This window comes from Somniosus microcephalus, chromosome 1 (assembly GCF_052327205.1).
Source record: "Somniosus microcephalus isolate GS21.2 chromosome 1, FLI_Smic_1.0, whole genome shotgun sequence".
Lineage (NCBI taxonomy): Eukaryota > Metazoa > Chordata > Chondrichthyes > Squaliformes > Somniosidae > Somniosus > Somniosus microcephalus.
The window spans coordinates 186,667,558-186,695,369 of NC_140987.1; the positions used below are offsets into that span (position 1 = coordinate 186,667,558).

At 44.1% G+C, this 27,812-nt stretch overlaps 1 protein-coding gene across 7 annotated transcripts in view; it reads left to right on the plus strand.

Moving 5' to 3' along the window:
- The window catches only part of LOC147124508 (endoplasmic reticulum aminopeptidase 1-like), a 156,650-nt gene that overhangs the window by 5,964 nt on the left and 122,874 nt on the right, over positions 1-27,812 (plus strand). For 2 of the 7 annotated variants that reach the window (XM_085988401.1, XM_085988420.1), the window contains exon 2: positions 7,621-7,726. The gene's annotated coding sequence lies outside the window, so the exon portion shown is untranslated. Of the gene's footprint in view, positions 1-7,620; positions 7,727-25,614; positions 25,739-25,833; positions 25,984-27,812 lie in introns of those variants that run through there. The other 5 variants (XM_085988411.1, XM_085988440.1, XM_085988394.1 and 2 more) reach the window with 3 other exon arrangements.

Genomic DNA, 27,812 nt, shown 5'->3' on the forward strand with positions numbered 1-27,812 from the left:
TGATGTCTCGTCATTAAACTGGAACTGCACAGCTGTGAGAAATTCTAAAGGAAAATCGTGACTTTTTACAGTTGGCTCGTGACATCGTGAGTTGGGGGCAGTTTTTAAAATTAAAAATGGCATGTGCGAGAGAGTTGGCATTACTGGGTTGTGTTTATCTCTCTCCCAGTAGCAGCTGTCACTGAGCTCCATGTCAATGTCAAGTTTCACTGTTACCAGTGATACAATGTTGTCACTATGTCTCAAGGACAATATTGTATCAGACATAGGCAAGTAGGTTAAAACAAATCAACATTGTTTTAAAACACATCAAAATATGTTAGCAGTAGTACTAAGGTCAGAGCATGTGGAGTTAGGGGACAATAGATAGAAAGCTGGCTACAATACAAAAAAGAGAGAGTAGGGGTTAAGGGCAGCTGGCAAAAGGTAGGAAGTGGTGTTCCGCAGGGATTGGTGCTGGGACCACAGTTGTTCACAATTTACATTAACGATTTGGACTTGGGAATTAGAAGTACAATTTCAAAATTTGCAAATTACACCAAATTGGGGGTGTAGTTAATACAAAGGAAGATTGCAACAAAGTACAGGAAGACATTAATAAACTTGTAAAATTGGTGTGTAATTGGCAAATTAATTTCAATATAGATAAGTGTGAGGTGGTGCATTTTGGTAGAAAGAATAAACATGCCACATGCTGCTTCGATAATAAGAGTCTACATGGGGGTAGAGGAGCAAAGTGATCACATCACTAAAAGTAGCGACACAGGTTAATAAGGCCATAAAAAAAGAAAACCAAGCATTGGGGTTCATTTCTTGAGGGTTAGAATTGAAAAGCAACAAAATTATATTAAACTTGTATAGAACATTGGTTAGGCCACATTGGGAGTACTGTGCACAGTTCTGGTCTTCATATAAAAAGGATATAGAGGCATTGGTAAAGGTGCATAGAATCATAGAAATTTACAGCACAGAAGGAGGCCATTTGGCCCATCTTGTCTGTGCTGGCTATCCACCCTAATCCCACTTTCCAGCACTTGGTCCGTAGCCTTGTCGGTACGGCACTTCAAGTGCACATCCAAGTACTTTTTAAATGTGATGAGGATCTCTGCCTCTACCACCCTTTCAGGCAGTGAGTTCCAGACCCCCACCACCCTCTAGGTGAAAAGAATTCTCCTCAACTCCCCTCTCAACCTCTGACCAATTACTTTAAATCTATACCCCCTGGTTATTGACCCTTCTGCTAAGGGAAATAGGTCCTTCCTATCCACTCTATCTAGGCCCCTCATAATTTTATACACCTCAATTAAGTCTCCCCTCAGCCTCCTCTGTTCCAAAGAAAACAACCCCAGCCTCTTTCCTTTATAGCTAAAATCCCCCAGCCCAGGCAACATCCTCGTAAATTTCCTCTGCATCCCCTCTAGTGCAATCACATCCTTCCTGTAATGTGGTGACCAGAACTGCAAGCAGTACTCTAACTGCGGCCTAACTAATGTTTTATACAGTTCAAGCATAACCTCCCTGCTCTTATATTCTATGCCCTGGTTAATAAAGGTAAGTATCCCGTATGCCTTCTTAACCACCTTATCTACCTGTCCTGCTACCTTCAGGGATCTGTGGACATGCACTCCAAGGTCCCTCTGTTCCTCTACACTACTCAGTGTCCTACCATTTAATGTGTATTCCCTTTCCTTGTTAGCCCTCCCCAAATGCATTACCTCACACTTCTCCGGATTGAATTCCATTTGCCACTGTTCTGCCCACCTGACCAGTCCATTGCTATCTTCCTGCAGTCTGCATTCTTCTTCTTCATTGTCAACCACATGGCCAATTTTTGTATCATCTGCAAACTTCTTCATCATACTTCCTACATTCAAGTCTAAATCATTGATATATACCACAAAAAGCAGAGGACCCAGTACTGAGCCCTGCGGAACCCCACTGGAAACAGCCTTCCAGTCACAAAGATTCACAAGAATGATACCAGAACTGAGATTATATACTTATCAGGACAGGTTTGGGCTCTCCTCTAGAAAAGAGAAGGTTGAGGGGCAGCTGATTGAGGTTTTTAAGATAATTGAAGAGTTTGATAGGGTAGACATAGAAAAAATGCTCTCACTTGTCCAAAACTAGACACCATAAATATAAGATTGTCACTAATAATTCAGGAGAAACTTCTTTACCCAAAGAGTGGTACGAATATGGAATACGCTACCACAAGGGAGTAGTTGAGGCGAATGGCAAAGATGCATTTAAGGGGAAGTAAGGTAAGTACATGCAGGAGAAAGGAATAGAAGTGCTGATAGGGGTGGGAGGAGGCTCATGTGGAGCATAAACACTGGCATAGACCATTTGGGCTGAATGGCTTGATTTTTGTGCTGTAAACTTGATGTACATTTTGATAACAGTCTTGCTGATTGATGCACCTCATAGCTGTGTTTAAGCTTCTTGCAGTTTGCCAAACTATTGCTGTGATTTTTAGAAATCAGATGTCACCTTTTCAAAGTTCCTAAGATGGAGAATTTCAGAGAATGTGAAAATGTGGGGACACAACAACATTGCTATTCTAACAACCTGACACTAACACTTCTGCGCATTTACATTAACACACTTACTTTGACTTCTTCCTTGCATATTGATTTCTTCAAACATCCAGTTAAATTTGCCATCACCCTGCATAATTTCAGTTCATATTAATGACTTTTCAGATCATGCATATTGTGTTCTGATTTAAATGTGTCAATTATAATTTTTTTGGATTGTCTTGAATTTTCACCTTCAAAATCCTAATACATCCAGCTAAATTGTAATAAAACCAGTCTTTCCTATTTTGAGGGGTGGTGCTTGCCTTGTAGGGGCCCCATACAAAAGTTCTGTTTGGGACCCCTACATTTTATTAGACAATGATACTAAATACTACCTACTTAATCTGGTGTCAAATCCACACACGTCCGATTGTGAAAAGGCATGTTTGCAATCGGTCACATAACAATAGTTGACAAAATGAGAAGCAATAGATAACAAAAGAGTAAATGACATTGAATGACTTATAAAGCCATGTTGTTTCAGGATATGAACAATCTGACACCTCAAGAGACTACCTTTTTATGCTTTAGACGCAGTGAAGTCTTGTATAATATCTGATTGGTAGAGTGGTACTTACAGTTTGGAAGAACTGAATTCGACTTCTCCTACCACTTCAGCCATGACTGCAGAAGAGTGAGAAGATGAGCGCTGAGGTCCAAGCCTGCTGCAGGATGCTCTGTGTCACCTCAGTTACGATTTTATCACTCACTGACTCGCACTCACTCATTCCCTCTGTCACTCAGTATACTCACCATTTAACTCTTGTGTTCACTTACTTTCTCATGTATTCACTCTCACTCAGTCTGGGACTCCTCTCTCTCTCGCTCATTCTCTCTTATTCACTCATACACTGAAGCTCATGCACTCAGTTATTCTCTCGCACTCTCTCATGCACAGTGATAATTACACAGTAATGTGCCAAACACAGCAAGACCAAACTGAGTTTGTTTTCAGCACTAGAACACTTGCATTTAACAGCACAACTGCAGAAATTGAGATCCATGAGTTAACTGTGCGTGTCTGCAATACCATCGCACAAAGAAAAATGATTACACTTTAATTACTTGAAAATATAATAATGTGGCTGATAAATCTTGCAAGGAATATTAATCAAAAGGTATCATATACATCTTTAACCCTTATACCTCAATTCTACATCAGACACCCGGATGTAGATTTACCGCCCATGTCTATAGGTTATTAGATGCCTAAAATGTTGGTTTGCCTCTGAGATATATTATATTACCCAGTCCAAAGTATATTAATAGTTACACAAACCATACTTCTCACAACAGGGAATGCAGTAAACTACTAAGTGAAGTTGTTCAAATTTTGCTGAAGTTATCAAAGATGCTGTCAAATAGAAATCTGTGAACTAACGCAACTTTATTAACACATCTAAGATAATATGATTAATAGAATAAGATTAAATACTAAGGAGTACACAAAGTACTGGAGTAGATATTAATACCTGAAAAGAGTTTAAAAGCATTGAGGATACAAACATAGTTTAAAGGTATCAGTAGCTCAGCCTCAACTGGTTTATGTAGAATAATTATGCTTAGTCAAAGACAGTCATATGTTAGTGAGGTTATTTTACAATTAGATTACTTATATAACTGACAGGTTAATAGCGTTGAAGAAGTATATCTCGGGTATGTTTAAGGTCTATTTTGTTCATAAGCTCCTAGCTTTGAACATTATCCTTTGCTATTATACAATCTTGACCTTCAGCAAAATGACAGCCGTAAACAGGATCTGAATCAGTGCTACTCCTAATTAAAGGCAAAGTTGGTGCAAATTACTAATTTTACCAGTATGAATAAGGGCCATTTCCCTCCTGGTATAGCATCAAAACTAATTCTTTAGAATTGCTGATGTCAGGGAGGCAATATGATTGCTGTGTTGTGTGCCTGGGCAAACCATCACCAGCTGCAAAAGTACCTTTAGCACTAGCATTTGTGTTTCTGTTGCCAGTTGAAAATGATTTGTTTTGAAGTACAGGAACAAATTATTCATCACCCAAACAAAACTTGAATCCTTTCTCTTGGGGCTTTGGAACCTCTTGAAGTATAACGACCGGCATTCTTCTCCCGCTTCTGCCATTCCCCATAAAGCGCACCTAATTATAATTACAGGCTGATCCTTCTAATCAATTCAATACATTAAAAAATATTACTGTGCTTAAAAACAGTTCTTACTGCATGTATTGTATGAACCACACAGTGCCATTGGACTGCACCATTTATTAAAATAATCTGATGCTCTTTGAACATATGGAGGAAATCAGGGCTCGGTATAGGAGATCCGAGCAGATCTGCCTTCGAGACTGAGCCATCATTATTGCAGGACTGCTCGTCAGTGATGAATTTGTAGAAACTGTAGTTTATGTCTCCAGAATTTAGACACTCCTACTGAAAGTAGCTTTTGTTTTTGGCAAAATTAAATTTATAAATTCATGTCAACCAAAATAATAACTGGAATAGACATGTGGCACATTAAGACTGTCATATAAAAAAGTCCAAGATATTTAAGGAAGGAAATTCATATTGTTAGATTAGATGACATTGACAGTGTTGAACTTTAACATGGCGAACATTATAAGACTCAAAACTGAGGAGAAACTGATACCGCACACTAAAGTGAATCAGGCTTAGGTGTGGTGGTATGTTCGAACAGATAGATTTTGACGAGGCTTCTCAAGTGGGCAGAATGTAGGACTGAAGTATCCGCCGTCCAGTTGGGTGGGCATGCCCTCGCCTGGTTCCATTCTTATCTAACCAGTCATAGCAAGAGAATCACCTGCAATGGCTTCTCTTCCCACTCTTGCACCGTTACTTCAGGATCTATCCTTGGCCCCCACCTATTTCTCATGGCGACATCATCCGAAAACACGTCCGGTTCCTCATGTATGCTGACGACATCCAACTTTACCCCACCACCAATTCTCTCGACCTCTTCACTGTCTCTGATTTGTCACGCTGCTTGTCCGACATCCAGTATTTGATGAGCAGAAATTTCCTCCAACTAATATTGGGAAGATAGATGCCATTGTCTTTGGTCCCCGCCACAATCTCCGTTCCCTAGCCACCAACTCCATCCCTCTCCCTGGCAACCTTAGTGTTGTATTTGACCCCGAGATGAGCTTCTGATCACATATCCGCTCCATCACCAAGACTGCCAACTTCTACCACCGCAACATCGCCTGTCTCCGCCCCTGCCTCAGCTCAACTGCTGAAACCCTCCTCCATGCCTTTGTTACCTCTAGACTGGACTATTCCAAAGCTCTCCTGGCCGGCTTCCCATCTTCCACCCTACATAAACTTGAGCTCATCCAAATCTCTGCTGCCTAACTTGTACCAAGTCCTGTTCATCCATCACCCCTGTGCTCGCTGAACTATATTGGCTCCATATCCAGCAATGCCCTGATTTTTAAAATTCTCATCCTTGTTTTCAAATCCCTCCATAGCCTTGCCCTTCCCTATCTCTGTAACTGATAAGATATGGGTTTTGAAGTTCAGCTTGAGGTTAAACATGACACTGAGGTTGTGCACTGTTCAGTTCAATGACCAAGCAGCTGCAGAAATGGATGGAACCAAAAGCTCAAAAGCGGTTTCCTCAAGAGCTGCACGTTGGCTTGATGATAAATTGGAAAGGTGTACGATACACTTCTGATACACGCCATTCATTCTTGAACTCCAGAGTATATTGCTGTGCTGTTTTTCATGGTTCATGTTCTTGATGCAAATAGTATCATTGCAAATGCATATGGTAAGGGCCTAACCAGAACTGTCATATTTCACAGAGTACTGAGAGATTCTTTGAATTTGAGGTAATTTTGCGATTTGTGTTCCTGGGAAATTATGGGTCCCGCCCATTAAAATTAATGGGAATACCAGATTAGAGAATTACTTCTCAATCTTTCCTTGAAGTATACTATATAAATTAATGTTTTTTATTTATATTATAAAAGTGTATTTAGAATAAATTCACCCCCCCCCCCATCACTTTGTACTCTGGTGGAAATTATTCTCGTGAACTGTGAGCTATTATTATCATTGTTGCCCTTGAATAGCTGTCTTATTTTCATCCAGTGAACTGGAATGGCATATTTTTCACTGAAATTGGCAGGGAAGCTTTCAATTAAAGAAAGAAAGACTTACATTTCTATAGCGCCTTTCACAACCACCAGACGTCTCAAAGCGCTTTACAGCCAATGAAGTACTATTTGAAGTGGAGTCACTGTTGTAATGTGGGAAACGCAGCAGCCAATTTGCGCACAGCATTATCATAATGTGATTATGACCAGATAATCTGTTTTTGTTATGTTGGCTGATAACTCCGCTGCTCTTCTTTGAAATAGTGCCTTGGGACCTTTTACATCCACCTGGGAGAGCAGACGGGGCCTCAGTTTAACATCTCATCCAAAAGACGGCACCTCTGACAGTGCACTCCCTCAGCACTGCACTGGAGAGTTTTGTGCTCAAGGCCCTGGAGTTGGACTTGAACCCACAACCTTCTGACTCAGAGGCGAGTGTGCTACCCCCTGAGCCAAAGCTGACACTCTTGTTGATTTCTAGTTCCAGTTTCCTCATTGAAGGAAAATGAGCTAATATTCAGTTTCTGTCTTAATTCACTATATGTTCAGTTTCATGTTTTTTTAATGTTTTGGTGTGTTTGTTTTCCCTGTTTAATGAACTCTATATAGACATTTGTCTATTTTAAATGTATTTTTCCTTTCCCCATAAAGTGCAGCTATTGGAAATCGCATGACTCATTTTGATCTATTTATTAAATTAGTTTGATTTTACTTCCTCCTTATTAGGATGAATTTTGGTTCTGTTCGCGCTTTCCTAATTATACAGTTGAGACTTTAAATTTGTAGTGAGCGGAAATGTGGGGCAGCTACACATTTATCTAATTTTCCAGGCTTTCTTATTTCCTGGTATTTTTCACTTGTTTTAAAACTCCTGAGAACTTGCAAAGCATTTTGTATTTTCTGAGACTAAAGTCGATTGCTTACATTTTATTTTTCAGACTCACCATCATCTGGCACATCTAGCAAAAGAGAAAAGGAAGTCCGATTACAATAGTGTTCTGGTGAGCAGCTTTCAGTAACAGTGACACAGTAAAGGGCCTCAAGGTATGCTTTACTGGCTGTTAATGAATGAAGTGGGAACAGCAGAGGTTGGTAATGAACACTGAACTGGTGCCTGCCCTCATTTTTCCTCACCAGACATCCTCTAGAGCCTCCATTCCACGTATCTTGAGGGCTTCTTCCTCATACGGAATACTGCTCTAAAATATATGGGTGTGCCACCTGTCATTGATTTCTTACGGGCTGTTTTCTGCAGACAATGGCCTATATTTTCCGGTGCGTACACGCCCGTAGGGGCCTCACAAGTTCTGCGCGAAAACCTGGAACTTGCGATCTTGACAGATCTTAGCCATCCTTGGAAAAAGGGCCTCCACGAGTGGAGAGTTGGGTTATTTGCCCAACTACTGCCCAGCGAATGCCCGTGAAATTCTTATGCCTGCTTTTGCCGGCGTAAAAGTTTAAATGAATATTAAAAATTTTTTTCAATTATTTAAACATTAAAACACCTGTAAAATAAGTTAAGGTTATTTTTAGCATCTTTAAAACATTTAAATTTATTTTTCAAAAAATTACATTTTTGTTTTAAATGTTTAATGAAATTGTATTTTAATTAATTTTAAATATATAATTTTTGTTTTTATTTATGTGGTATGTAAATGTGTTTTTTATGTGATCCCCATTAATTCTTATGGGGATTCCGTACATACATAAGCATGAATGGGGATCCTCTTATTTCATTGGTTGGGCTGGCCCACGTGATGCCTGGGGCGCATGTGAACCGCGTGTGCCCCTGGGATACATGGGCCTCTACACATGTCTACGCATAGAGGCCCAGGAGTGCGAGTCTCCGTGGATCCCGAGGCAGAAGGTAGGCACGGATTTTAATTATGAATCGGAGGCATTTCCCCGCGGGAAGCCGCAAATTCAGGCCCATTATTAATCTAAATGAGGTTGATATTGTCTGACATACATTCTTGAATGAGGTGCAATTTCTTTCAGTTGAACATTGGAAACATTGTTTTCTGACCCTGCCACAAACTCCATACTGGTCATTGTCTCAGGTTGAACTGGACTATTACCAACCCCTGCATCCTATTCGACTTGAGCTGAGTTTCTGACCTAGTTTGAAATTGGGCACCACATTAGCTTATTTCCAATCTACTGGTACCTCACCAGTGTCCAGGGACTCCCTCACAATGATTATCCATTCCTCACAAATCTTCTCGCTAGTCTCTCTGGGCTATATATTATCTATCTCTAGGGACTTGCTTGTTTTGAGCTCTTTTAGCCTGTCTAGGACTTCCATCTCATTTAAATCAAATTAATTGAATCTGCTTAGGTTATGTATTTTTTTAAGGAGAGCATATTGCTCATGTCTTGGTTACAAAGAACTTCTCTAATCTTATTGGGATCATTAGGTTTGCTGTCACTGAGAACAATGAGTTTTCTTTTGCAGCCACTTCTGGCTGCTCTTCCAAGGTCTTCACGGATGATGTTTCTTTGCAAGATAAAGTTGTGCAGCATGCAGTACACTACCATAAATCCTTGAAAGCCTCCTCTTCCATATTGCAGAATGCTTCCAGATCGGTCCAGCGACCTGAAAAGTGGCTTCAACGTGCCAATGGTGTGCTTGACGAATACTCTGGTGGACATATGCACTTTATTGTACCTATATTCAACTGGATGGAATACCCTAGAATCATTATGACCGCAGGAGTTCAAGAGGATAGTTTTGAACACCCAGGAGCTATCCCAAGACTTGCCTATCTGGGTCAAATATTGGTGGCATGGTGAACTGCCTTAAAAAGAAGGCATTGTGACAGATATCTGGGAAGAGAGCACTGACTTGCATAATGTGATAGTGATGGTTACAAATGAGCTTAATGTTCAGTGAATAGAATCGTTTCCTATTTAAGAACATAAGAAATAAGAGCAGGAGTAGGCCATTTGACCCTTCGAGTCTGCTCCTCCATTCAATAAGATCAAGGCTGCTTTAGGGAGGTAATGACCTTGTGTGCGGGAGCACATACAGCCACACCGGTGCAATCCATAACCCCCTGGACCTTTAGGAAGCTTGGTTCTCATTTGTAAGATTGTACAGCCCTCATGTCTATTTTTAAGAAATCAATAAAGGTGGCACTGGGTTGCCCCAGTCTTACTAACAGAAAAACAACTCTGTAAGATTAAGGAGGGACCACTAATATGATAATTTAGACATAACATGTAATTAACTGTAAGGAATTAGCACACACACGCTAGCGGGGCTGGGGTTATTTGTCTCTGGCCAGTCAGAAGCCTCTGAGCTGCTCCAGGGACCCCCTTGCGGTTTCAAAGCGCTCCCCTATTCCTGAGTTCTGACCCCCAGACTTATTCGGTGGCGATGTAGACAGAAAACAACGTGACTCGTGGTTTGGGTGCAAAACAGACCAGCATTTATTGAAAACAAAAGAAAGAAACAACTTAAAATAATCGATATGGCTCTTATGCCTGGTACAACACTTTTGCTTAAACGCAGTACACTTAAGTGTCCATTAGAGTGCTCCCTGCCCAGTGCAACACTACCTTATTTTAAATACAGTACTTTAATATAGACTTTAAAAAATAGCTACACAGCGTTCACCACAGCACTACAGCTTGATGCAACACCCCTTTTAATACAGTTTTACATACAGTACTTTAAAACAGCTACTCCTTTTTAATACAGTTTTAAATACCGAATTCAATGTTCACTATAGCACTTCTCTGCTAGGTGCAACACTGTCTTGCTTAAATAGGGGAGGAGAAACAGACACAACGAAGGAAATTGACTAAAATCACAATTCTAACGAAATTCCCACTTTACTCCCACCCCTATACCTATCCTAAGTTGCCTTGTGGAAGGCCAGAAAAATATATGCTCACCACTGGAAATGCCTGCTCCGTGTCCTGTGAACTTAGATCTTCACTGCCCCGAAGTGAAAAACACCCCAGTGTTTTAAAAGTAAACTGGTGTTTCGCTTCTATAGGCAGACTCCCACGCTGTAGAGGGACACGGAGGCGAGGCCAGAGAGAGAGAGATGCTTCTGGGAAGCTATCTTTTATACCCCCTTTTGGGGCCCACCCAGATCTGGATGTTTCTGGGCTAAAACAAAAGGGATCCAACTGCCCCATTGTCCAGTAATGGGTTTGAATGTGTTCTCCCATTCATTTAAACGGTTTCTCCTCAGTTTGGATGTGTCCACTTGATATACAAACAAATGCTAATAGCATTCAATTTCTTTGTAAACAAAGCATTGTCCTGTGGTCATCTGGAACCGCAATTGATTGACAGTCTTGAGTGCTTAGCAAACAAAGTTCCTTTGTTCATGCTGGCAGTTTCAAGCACTTGATCTTGGAGTCAACATTGTATAACGTTCTGTAAACAGGCATCGATTGTCCTGCTGCAGGGCGGGGGGAAACTCCCCTTTGATTGACAGATTTGACTGCCATTGAACCTTTCTTCACAGACACAGAAAGCTGTTTTCCAAGTCCTTTGTCTTCGGCCATGCGGTCTGATGGCCATTTTTGATCCCTGAAATTTTTAAAGGTGTATCACCCAGGGATTCTTTAATCAAAGAAATTAATCTTCGGAGCTGTAAATTATTGCCAATTCTTACATAACTAAATGAAAACTAATTATCAATCATATTATTGTTTGCGCAATTAAACACTGTATACCCTGCAGTACCCACCGGTCGCCGAAGGTAATTGTCCATAGGGAAGGGTATAAACTGGCTTGAGCAAACCATGCATTTCTGACTTGCTTCACACATCTGTCTGCAGCTGATGCACATATTTGCAATGTCCCTAGTGACAGCTTGAAACAATCCTGACGCAAAGGTTCAGTGTGGTTGTCAGTTTTACAGCCACTGGAAGTGCTATTAGTGTGGAACATTGGCTGCAGCTGTTTTCAGCATGTGGCATAACTCCCATCAACGCTGCCCTGGTAAAACAAAGCTGCTGAAGACATTACTCCTTGGCCAAGTGGAGGTGTGTGCAAATCTGTCTGCATATTCTGGTATGAGGGTACCAGTGGGTGGGTACAGAGTCCATCTGGTACATCCTGACTTACCTGACATACCTCTGTTGGTCTTCCTCCTCTTACTTCAAAAAGCAGAGATGTAGGGGAATCCCAGTGGAAACTCATTGTAGCAGCAGGAGGTTTTTTTTTAATGCAGTACCACAGAAACAGCCACAAAGGCTCTTCAAACCTCTTTGTGACAATGTGCAAAAAAAATAACTTTCATTAATGGCTTGACAATATAACAATCTCACTATTGGTCTCTTTAAACTGATCTCTGTATGGAGTTCAGTGCCTAGCAACACTGAACAGCCAGTTTATATGAAAAGATAAAGGAAACAGGTTCAAATGGGTAGAAATGATGGAAAATCACGTGAATGTTTTCATTATACACTCCACTACATGCCTACGACCTGCAAAATATTTCCGAGCTTACCTCCTGGCTCCATAGCTACGGAGAGTTTGGGTCCTGGGTCTCCAGGCATACATACGCCTGTGTAAAGGCCCACAGATCCCAGGGATGCAGGCAGTTCGGAAGTGTCCCAGGGATCACATGGGCCAGGTCCTCCAATGAGAAAGGAGGATTACATTGACGAACGGAATCCCCATGAATTCTAATTGAATCCCGAAATAATGAAACAATTTAGACAACTGTAATAAAAAAAAAAGTTCTCATTTTCAAATTTAATTGAAAGTCCCTTCAATACAGCAAATACAATAAAAATGTAATTTAAAAAATAATAATTTTAAACATTTTAATCCAGGCCAAAATTTGCATGAACTAATTTAAAGGGCAGGATTTTCATTGGGCCGTGGAGGCGGGATTGGAGGCGTGTGGGGGGTTAAAATCTCGAAATCGGGGGGCACGAACCCATCCCACCACCAACCCGCCTCCATGCCAGTTTCAAAGGAGGCGGATACCCGACCTGTGCTGGGAGCCGCCTCCCCGAGGCGGGAAGGGGATTAGTGCCAATTAACTGCCTGTTAACAGGTAGCTAACAGGCAGTTTTTAGCCTAATCCCTATTTTTATTCCTGAAGTGTGGGATTCCCGATGACTCCAAACTACGCCAAGTTAGCGAGGTGGACCGTCGGACTGAAAGGCTTGGAGGGTTCCAGATGTCCATTGTTCAGTTGAGTGATGGGTGCATGAGTGCAGAGGTAAGTGTGTTTGGTGTGTGTAAAGTGTTAAAAGAAGTTTTACTTACCTTTTCTTACCTTTACAGCCTTCTTTCCTTCAGGTCTCGGGAGGCCCTCATCTCACCGGTACAGAAAGCAGAATGACCACGAGCTGTCAAAAGTTGCAGCATTCAGCTTTTTGTTCTGGAGAGATATCTAAATCAGCCTGAGAGGAAGGAATTAACTTGGAGTACAGATTGTCAGTGTTTGACAGCTTCAAAGAGCTGTCAAACGCTGATATTTCATCTGTCAAAAGCTCTTGACAGATGAAATGTCAATCTGTGACATCACCTGTTGCCGGGTGGTCCTTAATTGGCCTGCTGAGTTCGCTGGGTGGGCTCAACAAGGTCAATCAAGTACTAAAATCCAGCCCAAAGTGTTTGTGCATAATTTTTTATTTTCAAATTTCTAATTTAAGATTTATATTAACTCTTAAGCTGGTGAAAGTTGGCCCTATGCCTGCTTTTACCAGGCGTAAGAGTTTTGTGGGCAGTAGTTGTGTGGCAGCGAAAGTGATTCTCAGTCAGTTCGATAGATCCGACAAGGTGTACCTTGACAGATCGCAAGTTCTGGGTTTTCGCGCATGTTGAAACCCAGAACTTACGGGGCCTTTCAGAAGGTGCACGCCGTCATCGGGACCACAAATTTCGGGCTATCAAAAATTGAAAAGCTTCCCCCATTGCAGGTTCTTAAACATGCTGTGCTCGATGTGCACAAATGATTGATACATGATGTTCTATCTATGCTTTAATGCGTTCAATCAAGCATGTAGATACGTCGAATTAAATCAGAGTCAGGCAGACAGGCTTCTAACTGTGATCTTTATTGGTAAAATGGCTGACTGCAGCTTTCCTGGGTAATTCCCATAATGCAATGCACATTACATTACCGTATTAACTGGTGTTAAACTCGCACATTACATTACCGTATTGACTGGTGTCAAACTCGCAATCAATACACGACATCCCCCTTTTCCTTGGAAACAAACTTGCAGTTTACAAACAGTTGCTTACAATAACACTGCATAACTTATTTGGTTTATAAACTTTTTATAAACTTGTGTCTTACCACACAACTAAATAATTCCCAGGTTTAAACAGTTAACATCACCCATGCAGTTCTCGCACAGTTTATGTTGTGACATAATCAGACAGTCTTTGGGGTTTTCTTTTAACCCTTTGAGGTCTGGCTGTATTGGGTATGTCTGACATGTTGGTGTCAGTGGGTATTGCCTGTGTCACAGTGGTATGTGTGTCAGGGTCTATTATACTGTCCTCAGTCCCTTGTGTTTCCTCCTGCTCATGGAGTGTCTCCTTTGGTCCATTGGTTCTGTATTTCTTCACAAATGTAGTGTTTCTCGAGTAGCGTGCTCCTTCTGGAGATTCTACTACTGCTTGATTCCCTGTTTTACTCAAAACTTTGTGTGGTGTGGCATTAAAAGGAGTGGTGAACTTGTCCACTTTGTCCTGCTGTACCAGCACCGTGTCACCAACTTCCACCTCTGAGCATTGTGTTCTCTGCTGTTCATCTGCATACAGTTTGGACTTGCCTTTTTGTTCTGCGTCCCGGTCACGTACTTCCATGTCTACGCGCGACTCTGTGATGTCTGGCAGCTTTCCTCTCATTTTCCGTTTAAAGAGCAGCTCTACCGGGCTCTTTCCTGTCATGGCATGTTCAATGCTCCTGTACACAGTCACATATTTTCTAAGTTCACGTTTCCAATCTAGTCCTTCTGACTGAGCAATTCTGATTCTCTTCATCAGCGATGCATTCTGGCGCTCGACTTCTCCGTTAGCCTGAGCCCATTTTGCTGTCGTTTTCAGGTGTTTGATCCCGTTGTTTTCACAGTATTCTTTGAATAATTCAGATCTGAATTGGGGACCATTATCAGATTTGCAGGTGATTGGCAAACCATGACGGCTGAAGATTGACTCTAAACTATCGATAACCTTCTCTGTTGTTGTGGAGGTTATGATGTCATATTCATAGTAGCGACTATAATAATCAACTACCACAAGAATGGAGTGGTTGGATGGCAAGGGTCCCAGTAAGTCTATAGCTACATCCTGCCAGGGGCCCTCCGGTAATGGTGTTGGTCTCAACGGTTCAGGTGGGTCAGGTCTGGCTACTATCTGACAGCCATGGCACGCTTTACAGTGTTTTTCAGCTGCCTTGTCCATGCCAGGCCACCAAACCTTGGTTCTGAGATGTTGCTTTGTTCCAACTATTCCCAAGTGTCCTTCATGTGCTAACACCAGGGCTCGTGCGTGTAACACTGTGGGTAGCATGATGCGTGTTCCCCGAAGAACTAGGTACCCCACTACGCACAGCTCGTTTGCAATTGCTGCATAAGCTTTACAGTTCTCAAAATGTACGTTTGTGATTGCCTTCCATACCTCAATCAGCTCTGGGTCGGTAGCAGAGGCTTCCTCCACCTCCCTAGTAGTGAGTGCTTTTGGTGTCGCACTCACAGCTACAAATCTCACATATTCATCTGAGCCATGAGAATGTCTCTCTTGTTTTGCTGTCTCTCCCAGCAATCGTGACAGTGGGTCTGCAATGTTTTGCTTGCATGGAATGTGTATCACCTTAAAATCGTACGGCTGTAATCTAAGTACCCATCTCTCCATACGGGCACAGGGTTTAGAGTGTGGGCCGTCTATCACTTGTAATGGCTTATGGTCAGTTACCAAGTTAAATTTTCGGCCATACACATATGGATGCAGCCTCTCACCAGCCCATACAAGAGCTAAGGCCTCTCTCTCTGTTTGAGAGTATTTCCTCTCACAGTCTGTTAAACTACGACTTACATAGCATATTGGCACCTCTTGTCCCTGTTGGTCCTGAACTAGTACTGTGCCTAAACCTACAGGACTGGCATCTGCTATCACCTTGGTTGGTGCGTCCTTATCAAAATATGCTAAAGTGCCAGCTCTGGCCAACTCTTCCTTGAGAGCACTGAATGACTGTCTCTGTTGTGATCCAAATTTAAATGGTGTGTCCGTTCTCGTCAGGCGTCGCAGTGGCTCTGATAGCGTTGCAAACTGCGGGATGAATCTGCTACTGTACCCAACGAGTCCCAAGAAACTCCTCACCTCTGTAGCATTCTCTGGTTCCCGAGCTTCTGCCACCACTCGCACTCTCTCTGCTGTTGGTCCGACGCCCTTTTCAGACAACAGGATTCCCATGAAAATCAATCGGTCCATGTTGAATTGACACTTCTCTGAGTTTAGTGTCAGTCCACTTTCCATTAGTCTGGTCATGACAGCGTGCAGGCATCTGTCGTGCGTTTCCTGGTCGTGTGCATGCACGATAATGTCGTCTGAGATGTTTTCAACACCCTCTATTCCAGCTAAGGCATTAGCTATCTCGTGCTGATATTGCTCACTAGCTGAAGATACACTGAATATCAGCCTCTTGTACCTGTATACTCCGTTATGTACTGCAAACGTTGTGATTTCTCCTGACTCGGGTCAGTTCTAGCTGGTGATAACCCCATTTCAGGTCTAGCTTACGAAACACCGTCGAGCCGTTCATACCTTGGAGTATCTCATCAACGGTGGGGATCGGATATCGTTCCCTCACTATTGCCTGGTTTGCTCGTCTCATGTCTAGGCATAACCTTACATCCTTATCCGCTTTTGGTACAATAACCACAGGATTTACCCATGGGGTGGGACCAGTTACAGGTTCGATAATGTCCATGTCCCTCAATTATTTTATTTTGGCCTCTACTGCCCCCCTTAAGTTGAATGGTATACGCCTCAGTGGCTGGGCCACAGGCTTCACTTGTGGGTCGATATACAAACTGATCTGTTTTGTGTTCAGCCTTCCTACTCCCTGGAACACCTTTGGATACCGCTGTTCTAGTAGCTGTCTTACATCTACCACAGATGAGCTACAGAATTTGTTCATCCCAGTTTGGCATAAAAATAAAAGAAAAAAGGTGACTCAACCGTGGCTAACAAGGGAAATTAGGGATAGCATAAGATCCAAGGAGAGTACATATAAATTGGCTAGAAAAAGCAATAATCCTGAGGATTGGGAGCAGTTTAGGAGTCAACAAAGGAGGACAAAGGGATTAATTAAGAAAGGGAAAATAGAATATGAGAGTAAGCTAGCAGGGAACATAAAAACTGACTGTAAAAGCTTTTATAGATATGTGAAGAGAAAAAGATTGGTGAAGTCAAGCGTAGGTCCCTTACAGTCAGAATCAGGGGAATTTATAATGGGAAACAAGGAAATGGCAGACCAACTAAATACATATGTACGATAGCAAAATACTGCAGATGTTGGAAATCCGAAATAACAACAGAAAATGCTGGAAAAACTCAGCAAGTCAGGCAACATCCGTGGAGAGAAATTTGAGTTGACGTTTCGGGTTTGACCCTTCTTCAAAACTGGAGAGAAAAGGAACTAGTTTTGAAGTTTTGAAGAAGGGTCAAACCCGAAACGTCAACTCAAATTTCTCTCCACGGATGTTGCCTGACTTGCTGAGTTTTTCCAGCATTTTCTGTTGTTATTTCAACTAAATACATACTTTGGTTCTGTCTTCACAAAGGAGGACACAAATAACCTCCCAGAGATGCCGGGGAATATAGGGTCTGATGAAAGAGAGGAACTGAAAGAAATCAGTATTTGTAGGAAAATGGTGTTAGGAAAATTGATGGGACTGAAGGCCGATAAATCCCCAGGGCCTGATAATCTACATCCCAGGGTACTTAAGGAAGTGGCCCTAGAAATAGTAGATGCATTGCTGGTCATCTTCCAGAACTCGATAGACTCTGGAACGGTACCCATGGATTGGAGGGTAGCTAATGTTACCCCACTATTCAAAAAAGGTGGTAGAGAAAAAGCGGGGAATTATAGACCGGTAAGCCTGACATCGGTAGTGGGGAAAATGCTAGAGTCTATTATAAAAGATGAAATAGCAGAGCACTTGGAAAGCAGTGACAGGATCGGACAAAGTCAACATGGATTTACAAAAGGTAAATCATGCTTGACTAATCTACTGGAATTTTTTGAGGATGTAACTGGTAAAATAGATAAGGGAGAACCAGTGGATGTGGTGTATTTGGACTTTCAGAAGGCTTTCGATAAGGTCCCGCATAAGAGATTAGCGTGCAAAATTAAGGCACATGGGATTGGGGGCAAGGTATTGACTTGGATAGCGAACTGGTTGGCGGACAGAAAGCAAAGAGTTGGAATAAACGGGTCGTTTTCCGAGTGGCAGGCAGTGACTAGTGGGGTACCGCATGGCTCGGTCCTAGGACCCCAGCTGTTCACAATATATATTAATGATCTGGACGAGGGAATTGGATGTAATATCTCCAAATTTGCAGACGACACAAAGCTGGGCGGGAGGGTAAGCTGCGAGGAGGATGTCGGGAAACTCCAATACGATTTGGACAGGTTGGGTGATTGGGCAGAAACATGGCAAATGCACTATAATGTGGATAAATGTGAGGTTATCCACTTTGGTGGCAAAAACAGGAAGGCAGATTATTATTTGAATGGCAATAGATTGGGAGAAGGGGAAGTGCAAAGAGACCTGGGTGTCCTTGTGCACCAGTCGCTGAAAGTAAGCATGTAGGTGCAGCAGGCGGTTAAGAAGGCAAATGGTATGTTGGCCTTCGTAGCAAGAGGGTTCGAGTACAGAAACAAGGATGTCTTGCTACAGTTGTACAGGGCCTTGGTGAGACCGCACCTTGAATATTGTGTGCAGTTTTGGTCACCTTACCTGAGGAAGGACGTTCTTGCCATGGAGGGAGTGCAGCGAAGATTCACCAGGCTGATACCTGGGATGGCAGGAATGACGTATGAGGAGAGATTGTGTCGATTGGGCTTATACTCACTGGAGTTTAGAAGATTGAGAGGGGATCTCATCGAAACCTATGATGGGCCTTCAATAACCACAAAACTAGAAGTTATAGACTTAAACAAGTTGGCTTTTAATCACTAAGATCAGAGCTAACATCTCAACATGCCGACTGGTTCACAGGAATGAGTCATACAGATCCTGGGATCTTTATGTAAGAGAAGTCAGGGGCGGAGCCAAGACCTGGAACCTCCCAGGTTAGTCGGGAAAGAGGAAGTGAAACTATACACAGTGGGGGAGGGTAATATACATGAGTGCAAAACGAATACAGGATCAAGACAAACAGATTTCATTACATTCACCCCTTCTATAGATTTAGTCCATCGGGGTGATGTTTCTTAAAAGTTGGTATAAGTGAGTGTCAGGAGGTTTTGCAGTTCTCGGTGATCGGCGCAAAGCCGGTTGGGGTGCCTCTAGGGGCGTGGATTCTGGTTCCTCCGCTGTCCGGGCCTCCGCAGTGTCTTCCAGGTTATCTGCAGTGTCCTCCAGGTTAAAGTTGGGTATTGATACCTCTGGGCGTCCTGTCTCTTTGTAGTGTAGGTCTTCATCGGGTAGTCTCCCATCGTTCTCTCCGCTCCCCGAGGGAGCGAGGTCTTTTATGGAAACAGTGTCCTCTCGCCCGTCAGAGTATTCGATATAGGCGTACTGAGGGTTTGCATGGAGGAGCTGTACCTTTTCCACAAGGGGTCCGTTTTATGGCCCCTCACGTGCTTCCGCAATAGTACTGTCCCCGGAGACGTCAGCCACGCGGGTAGAGATATGCCCGAGGTGGATTTCCGGGAGAAAACGAACATCTTTTCGTGAGGGGTAGCGTTAGTGGCAGTACATAACAGAGACCTTATGGAGTGGAGCACGCCTGGGAGGACTTCCTGCCAGCGGGAGGTCAGAAGGCCTTTTGATTTTAAGGCTAACGTGACAGCCTTCCAAACAGTAGCATTCTCCCTTTCCACTTGCCCATTACCCCGGGGTTTGTAGCTAGTGGTTCTGCTAGTGGCTATCCCCTTCGAGAGCAAGAACTGGCGCAGCTCGTCACTCATGAATGACGTCCCCCTATCGCTGTGTATGTAGTTCGGCATGCCAAACATGCAGAATAGATTACAGATACACTTGATGACCGTGGCACTGGTCATGTCTGGGCAGGGAATGGCGAAGGGGAAGCGGGAATATTCATCAATGATATTGAGGAAGTATACATTACGGTTGGCAGAGGGAAGGGGTCCCTTGAAGTCCAGACTTAGGCGCTCGAATGGCCGTGTGGCTTTGATAAGGTGTGCACGGTCAGGCCTGTAGAAACGAGGCTTGCATTCCGCACAGATGCGGCAGGCTCTGGTCATTACCCTGACCTCCTCGATGGAGTGGGGCAGATTGCGGGACTTTATAAAATGGTATAGTCGGGTGACCCCTGGGTGACAGAGGTCGTTGTGGAGATCCTGTAATTTGTCCGTATGAATGCTGGCACACATTCCCCGCGATAGGGCATCTGGGGGTTCATTAAGGGCTCCCGGCCTGTACGTAATATCATAGTCGAACGTGGATAGTTCGATCCTCCACCTGAGTATTTTGTCATTCTTGATTTTCCCCCTTTGTTATTAAACATGAAAGCCACCGACCGCTGGTCGGTGAGCAGGGTGAAACGTTTGCTGGCTAGGTAGTGTCTCCAGTGCCGCACTGCCTCCACGATAGCCTGTGCCTCCTTCTCGACAGAAGAGTGCCTGATTTCAGGTCCCTGAAGGGTTCGGGAGAAGAAGGCCACAGGTCTCCCAGCCTGATTGAGGGTCGCAGCTAAGGCAAAGTCTGACGCATCGCTTTCGACTTGAAAGGGAATGCATTCGTCCACTGCACACACTGCAGCCCTTTCAATGTCCTGTTTAATACTGGTGAAAGCCTCCCGAGCTTCAGCTGATAGTGGGGAGGACGTCGATTTAATGAGGGGTCGGGCCTTATCAGAGTAATTGGGCACCTTTTGGCATAACACGAAAAAAATCCCAGGCACCTTTTTAAAGCTTTGGGATTGTGTGGCAGGGGCAGTTCCTTTAGGGGGCGTAATCGGTCAGGGTCCGGTCCAATTACCCCATCTTCCACCACACAGCCGAGGATACAGAGACGGGTTGTGTTGAAGACACATTTGTCTTCGTTGTAGGTTAGATTCAGCTTTAGGGCAGTTTTTAAAAATCTCGCAAGATTTAGATCGTGGTCTTGCTGGTTGTGCCCGCAGATAGTGACATTGTCCAGATAGGGGTAGGTAGCTTGTAGTTTATTCTCGTCAACCATGCGGTCCATCTCACGTTGGAAGACCGAGACCCCATTTGTTACTCCGAAGGGCACTCTGAGAAAATGGTAGAGGCGCCCGTTCGCCTCTAAGGCGGTGTATGGGCGGTCCTCCGTTCTAATGGGGAGCTGGTGATACGCGGATTTGAGGTCGATAGTCGAGAAGACTCGGTATTGCGCAATCTGGTTGACCATTTCTGATATGCGGGGTAAAGGGTAGGCGTCCAGCTGGGTATAAATATGAACAGTCTGGTTGTAGTCAATTACCATCCGTTTCTTTTTGCTATTTTTAACTATGACTACTTGGGCACGCCACGGGCTGGTACTGCATTCAATAATGCCTTCCCGCAGGAGTCTGTCCACTTCCGCCTTGATAAAGTGTCTGTCTTCCAGACTGTACCGTCTACTTTTGGTCGCTATGGGCCTACAGTTCGGAGCGAGATTAGCGAATAAAGAGGGCGGGCTGATTTTAAAGGTTGATAGGCCACAGACTGTGAGTGGCGGCTGGGACCCGCCATATGCTAGCGTGACACTTTCGTGGTGGCACTGGAAGTCCAGGCCCAAGATTACATTAACACAGAGTTCTGGCATCATGAGTTTAAAATCCTTGTAGTCCGTGCCTTTTACAGTCAGTGTTACCACACAGTAGCCCAAAATGTCCGAAGTGTGGGGCTTAGCAGCCATAGCAATTCTGCTCCGTGTAGGGGTTACCGTTAATGAGTGCCGCCGTACCAGGCTAGGGTGGATAAAAGTCTCGGTACTCCCACAGTCAATTAAACATTTAGTTAAATTCCCGTTTACCTGTATGTCCATCATGGATTTTGTCAACGGGTGTGGCCTGGATTGATCCACCATGATCGAAGCCACTGCTGGGCCCTGGGCGGCCGTTGAGTCGGAAAAAGATGGCGGATCCCAAGATGGCGGCCCGCACGGCATGCACGAGGCGGTGACGGAGTTGGAAATCGGATTCCCCCTGCAGACTTTGCTAAAATGCCCCTTTTTCTTACATTTGAAGCATGTAGCGTCCTTCGCTGGGTATCGTTGTCTGGGGTGCTTGGCCTGGCCGCAGAAGTAGCATTTCGGGCCTCGAGACATTGCCGCTGTAGTAGGACTCCTGGGTGAACTTCTGTGTGGGGACTCCGGCGGCGTAGAGCTGGTCTGAGACCTGGATGGGGAAGATGGCTGATTCCAAGATGCCGGCCCCCTCGGCGCGCACGAGGTGGTGAGGGCCGCATGGCCGGAAGAATAAGAGTCAGAGTTTCTCTGGGCCACGTCCAGCGATCGCACAGTGGCCACTGCCTTTTTTAAGTCCAGGACCTCCTTCTCCAGCAGTCTCTGCCGGATATAATTCGATTTGAGGCCCGTGATGAAGGAATCGCGGACCAATTCGTCAGAGTACGCGTTGGCCGTCACAGCCTTGCAGTTACAGTCCCGGACCAGGTCCTTTAGGCCCTGTAAGAAATCGTCCATTGATTCCTCTGGTCGCTGCCTGCGTGTAGCCAGCAGATGTCTGGCGTACACTTCGTTTACCGGCCTCTGGTATTGGGCCTTCAGGATAGTGATGGCCTCCGTGTAAGAGGTGGCGTCCCGGATGAACGAATAAATCCGATGACTTACACGAGTAGTCAGTAGACTCAGTTTATCTACCTCGCTAGCAGATGAGGCCCCCGCGAAGAGTTCGAAGCATTTGAGCCAGTGTCCAAATTGATTTGATGTTTCAGCAGAATGTGGATCCAAGTCCAGACGCTCTGGTTTTAGGAGTCGATCCATCCTAGTATTCTTTAGTGATTAAAATTGATGGGCCTTCAATTACCACAAAACTAGAAGTTATAGATTTAAACAAGTTGGCTTTTAATCACTAAGATCAGAGCTAACATCTCAACACGCCGACTGGTTCACAGGAATGAGTCATACAGATCCTGGGATCTTTATGTAAGAGAAGTCAGGGGCGGAGCCAAGAGCCAAGACCTGGAACCTCCCAGGTTAGTCGGGAAAGAGGAAGTGAAACTATACACAGTGGGGGAGGGTAATATACATGAGTGCAAAACGAATACAGGATCAAGACAAACAGATTTCATTACAGTGTCGATTGGGCTTATACTCACTGGAGTTTAGAAGATTGAGAGGGGATCTCATCGAAACCTATAAAATTCTGTCAGGTCTGGACAGACTAGATGCAGGAAGGATGTTTCTGATGGCCGGGGAGTCCAGAACCAGGGGTCATAGTCTAAGGATAACGGGTAAGCCATTTAGGACTGAAATGAGGAGGAATTTCTTCACCCAGAGAGTGGTGAACCTGTGGAATTCTCTACCACAGAGGGCGGTGGAGGCTAGTTCATTAAATATATTCAAGAAAGAGTTGGATATATTTCTTGAGGCTAAAGGGATCAAGGGATATGGGGAAAAGGCAGGGACAGGGTAATGAATTTGGATGATCAGCCATGATCACATTGAATGGCGGAGCAGGCTCGAAGGGCCGAATGGCCTACTCCTGCTCCTATCTTCTATGTTTCTATGAGACATCTGCGCCTATTTTTAAAACTCCCAGTTTCATGGCTGTCTCCCTTCCTAGCAACGGCTCTCCTTGGCCTTTAACCACAATGAACTCCGCCTGCTCAGTTCTCTTACCTATTGTAATCCCACATGTGAATACACCTTTAACTGACAGTGGTCGGCTAGAAGCATAAGAGAATAACGTTCTCTCTGTCTTAGGGACATGTGACTGACACTTAATGTGTTCTGACTTTACTCCTTCCCATGTATTCTCATCTATCACATTATTAGTTGCACCCGAATCAATTAACATTCTCAGGTTTACTTCTCCCACACAAAAGGTAAGTCTCTCTGTCCCGTTATTTCCGGTAACAGCAAATGCAAAGTTATGTTGTTCCTCTACATTGTTCACACTGTGTTTCTTTGTATCCTTTGTGCGGCATACTTTGGAGAAATTATCCTTTCCCTTGCACTTATGACACTTTTGTCCGCGTCCTGGGCATTTCGGATCTCTGCCCATGTGGTCTGTGTGTCCACATCTGTAACATTTCCTTTCGTTCCTATCGCCATTTCCCTTTGGTTTCCTTGTCGAGCTTTTCGTATAATACCTTCTTTTCTGTGTAACACGACGAACAGTATCTGTCTCCGCCTTCTCTGTACATGACATGGCTGACATCTGCTCCTCGACGTTTTCACATTGTGAGGCCAATTGTAACGTGCGGACGAGCGTTAGACCATACCCTTCCTCTCGCAATTTCCTCCGCACATAGGCTGACGTGCACCTACTCAGGATAGCGTCTCTTATTTGATTATCCGCATCCCCCCCAAAAGCACAGTCTTTAGCAGCCTGCCGCAAGCGAGCAGCAAATTGTTGCACAGTCTCACCTGCCTTCTGGGACAACTTATGAAAAGTCTGTCTGGCAAATGCTGCGTTGACCTGGGGCACGAAGTAGTGATTCAAAGCACTAACCGCCGCCGTGTAGTCTGCTGGCTCTCCTGTGTCCGGTAGGGTCGAAAAGATATCCTGGACATCTGGTCCTGTTAGGTGTAGAAGTAGAGCTCTTCTCCTCTGCTTCATGGCAGCTGTAGAAGTACCGTCGATAATGAGTCATTTGCCGTTGGCATAAAGCTCAAAAGACGTTACCCACCTCGTCCATCTTGGACCCAACGTGGCTGGCTCGGCGAAGCAAGCAAAATTTTGAATTCTGGTCTTCTCCATCCTAGCTACCTAAAACTCGGGCAACTACCTATTTAAAATGATTCCTGTTCATTATCTTCATCGCCAATGTTGTATCTATGCTTTAATGCATTCAATCAAGCATGTAGATACGTTGAATTAAATCAGAGTCAGGCAGACAGGCTTCTAACTGTGATCTTTACTTTACTTGGTAAAATGGCTGACTGCAGCTTTCCCAGGTAATTCCCATAATGCATTGCACATTACATTACCGTATTAACTGGTGTTAAACTCGCACATTACATTACCGTATTGACTGGTGTCAAACTTGCAATCAATACACGACACATGATTTGAAACTTGAACTTTAAGACTCAAAGAAGATAGGAGCAGGAGTAGGCCATTCGGCCCCTCGAGCCTGCTCCGCCATTCAATGAGATCATGGCTGATCATCCAAATTCAGTACCCTGTCCCTATGGAAACATAGACTCAAAGAAGAAATATACTGATGGGGGTTTGCCGTTTCCTTGGCTCCTGATTATTTACGCTAATTTATGCCCTTTTACACCCATTTTAAATTCGGGCTTATTCTAATGAGATTGAGAGGATATTTGGCTGTAACTTTACATTGGCAAAATGAGGGCAACATTGGACTCATTTTCGGGTCAAATCTGTGTTGTGCCCTTGGAGGAAATTTCAGGCCCTGATGTTTTAACTTTCCTGAATCCTGGGGTGGTGACCTTTGCATTGACGGGCAAATCCAGCATTGTTGCTGCACTGGGGACAGCCTGATTTCAAAATGTTTTATATCGTTTGCTCATCCTGATTTAAAAATATGTTTACATAAATCACAGGGTGCTGTTCAGTAAGGTCCAATGGTGCAGTTATCGCGCAGTCTAACGGGCTGTTTGTGATAATTCCAATTTCACTTTCACTTCTGCTGGCTGCCCTGAATCAACAGGACAGTTCAGTTTTACAATTCCTATGTCTTCCATCCGCCAGAAAATACTGTCTTGTTTATAAAGGTAAAGTTTAAAAATAAACATTCGCAAGGAGGGCAGCGCGTTCAAAGAGAAGCTATTTTCGCTCTCTGGACAGACGCACACGGGCTGGGGCGGGGAGGGGGGGAAGTGTCTCGCTGTTGGTGGTGTGGGCCGCAGCCTTGGTCTTTGTTGCAGATTCCCGGGAGCCGGAGATGTTGCTGAACTCGCGCTCGCAGCACCTCCGATACCAGCCTCCCTACGGTGACAAGGCAACTCTGCGGGAGCCGGTCAGTTTCTCACGGTTTATCCGGCAATGTGACCGATTTTTCACTTTGTGTGGTTGGTTAAAGACTGGCTCACATGCTCAAATAGGGTTGCAGCAGTCCGCGCCACTCCCAACACTCCCCTCGTTGGATAATTTGATAAAATCCGGAAGTACTGTAGTGGGAAACATGGCTGCTTCTCCACTCCCGTTCGATGCGGGGCAGTTTGTCAGTTTCACTTGGCCAAGCTGCACAGATTAAAACTACTCATATTTCTCATTTAATACCCAATGTGAACAAGTGAGGGTGTATACTTTAAGAAACTGCATGTTTTTAAAAAACGACAGTTCCGTTTTGAGGGTGCTTTACTGTTTTAAAAACAATGGGTATGCTAACTCGCACCAAGTTCCGCTCACCCATCATCCCCTCTGCTCGCTGACCTAAGTTGATTCCAAGTCCACCAACGCCTTGAATTTAAATTTCTCACCCTTGTCGCTCCACGGTCTCGTCCCTCCCTATCTCAAACCTCCTCCAATACTACAGCCTCCCAGAACTCTGCATTCCTCCAATTCTGACCTCTTGTGCATCTGCGACTGCCTTCACCTCATCATTGGCGGCCGTGCCTTTGACTGTCTAGGTCTCGAGCTCTGGAATTCCCTCCCTAATCTCTCCACCTCCCTAACTCTCTCTCCTCCTTTAAGGTACTCCTTAAAACCTACCTCTTTGACCACCTGCCCCACTGTCATCTCTTTTGTCTAGGTGCCAATTTTTGTCTGATTACACTCCTGTGAAGCACCTTGGGACGTTTTATAGCATTAAAGGCACTATATAAATGCAAGTTGGTGCTGCTGCGGTAAATTTTCATCTTTAGTGCTTCCTGAACACATTTTCATGCCTCGGGCATATGCAGAGTTTGGGTGCCATCTTATTTGCGGGCCCATGATTTTCTGCCTGAGCAGTAAGTCGTGAATGCGCCTACATTCCTGATGTGTTCTTGGCGCATGAAACTGTGCTGTTTCATTGTTATTTTTTGTAAAAGATGTGCATGTTAGCTGTATTCAGTTGGTGGCTCTGAGTCAGAAAGGTATGGTTTCACACTGCACTTCAGGACCCCCCTGTGTAATCTAGGCTGCCACTCCAATGTAATACTGAAGGAGTGCTAGATTGTTAAAGGAGAGTTGTTTCTGCTTTTAGAGTGAAGTGCCTACAAAGTAATTAATTGTATGTGAAACACTTAAGAAGTTTCTGAGTGACATAATGTGTTCTGTAAATGCAAATCTGATCCATGGGAAACAGGGTCAGGCATGTGTGGCATTCAGTCGATCTGCAGTTTATTCAACCTGGCTGAATCTAAAATGGTGGTCCTGGCAGATAGTACTCTGCCATTGCCATTCTGATTTACATTTCATTACTTTAAAAAATGTGTACTTTTATTTACCAGATTGTTCGTAGAATTTTAATGCCACGATCACCAGCAAAAATCACAGCGCCAGGGACCCGGGTTCGAATCCGGCCTCGGGCGACTGTCTGTGTGGAGTTTGCACATTCTCCCCGTGTTTGCGTGGGTTTCCTCCGGGTGCTCCGGTTTCCTCCCACAGTCACAGAATCACAGAATCACAACAGTGCAGATAGAGACCATTTCGGCCCATCGAGCCTGCACCGACACATATCCCACCCGATCCCCATAACCCCTACACCAACACATATCCCACCCTATCCCTGTAACCTCACGTATTTAATCCCCCTAATACTAAGGGTCAATTTATCATAGCCAATCAACCTAACCCGCACATCTTTGGACTGTGGGAGGAAACCGGAGCACCCGGAGAAAACCCACGCAAACACGGGGAGAA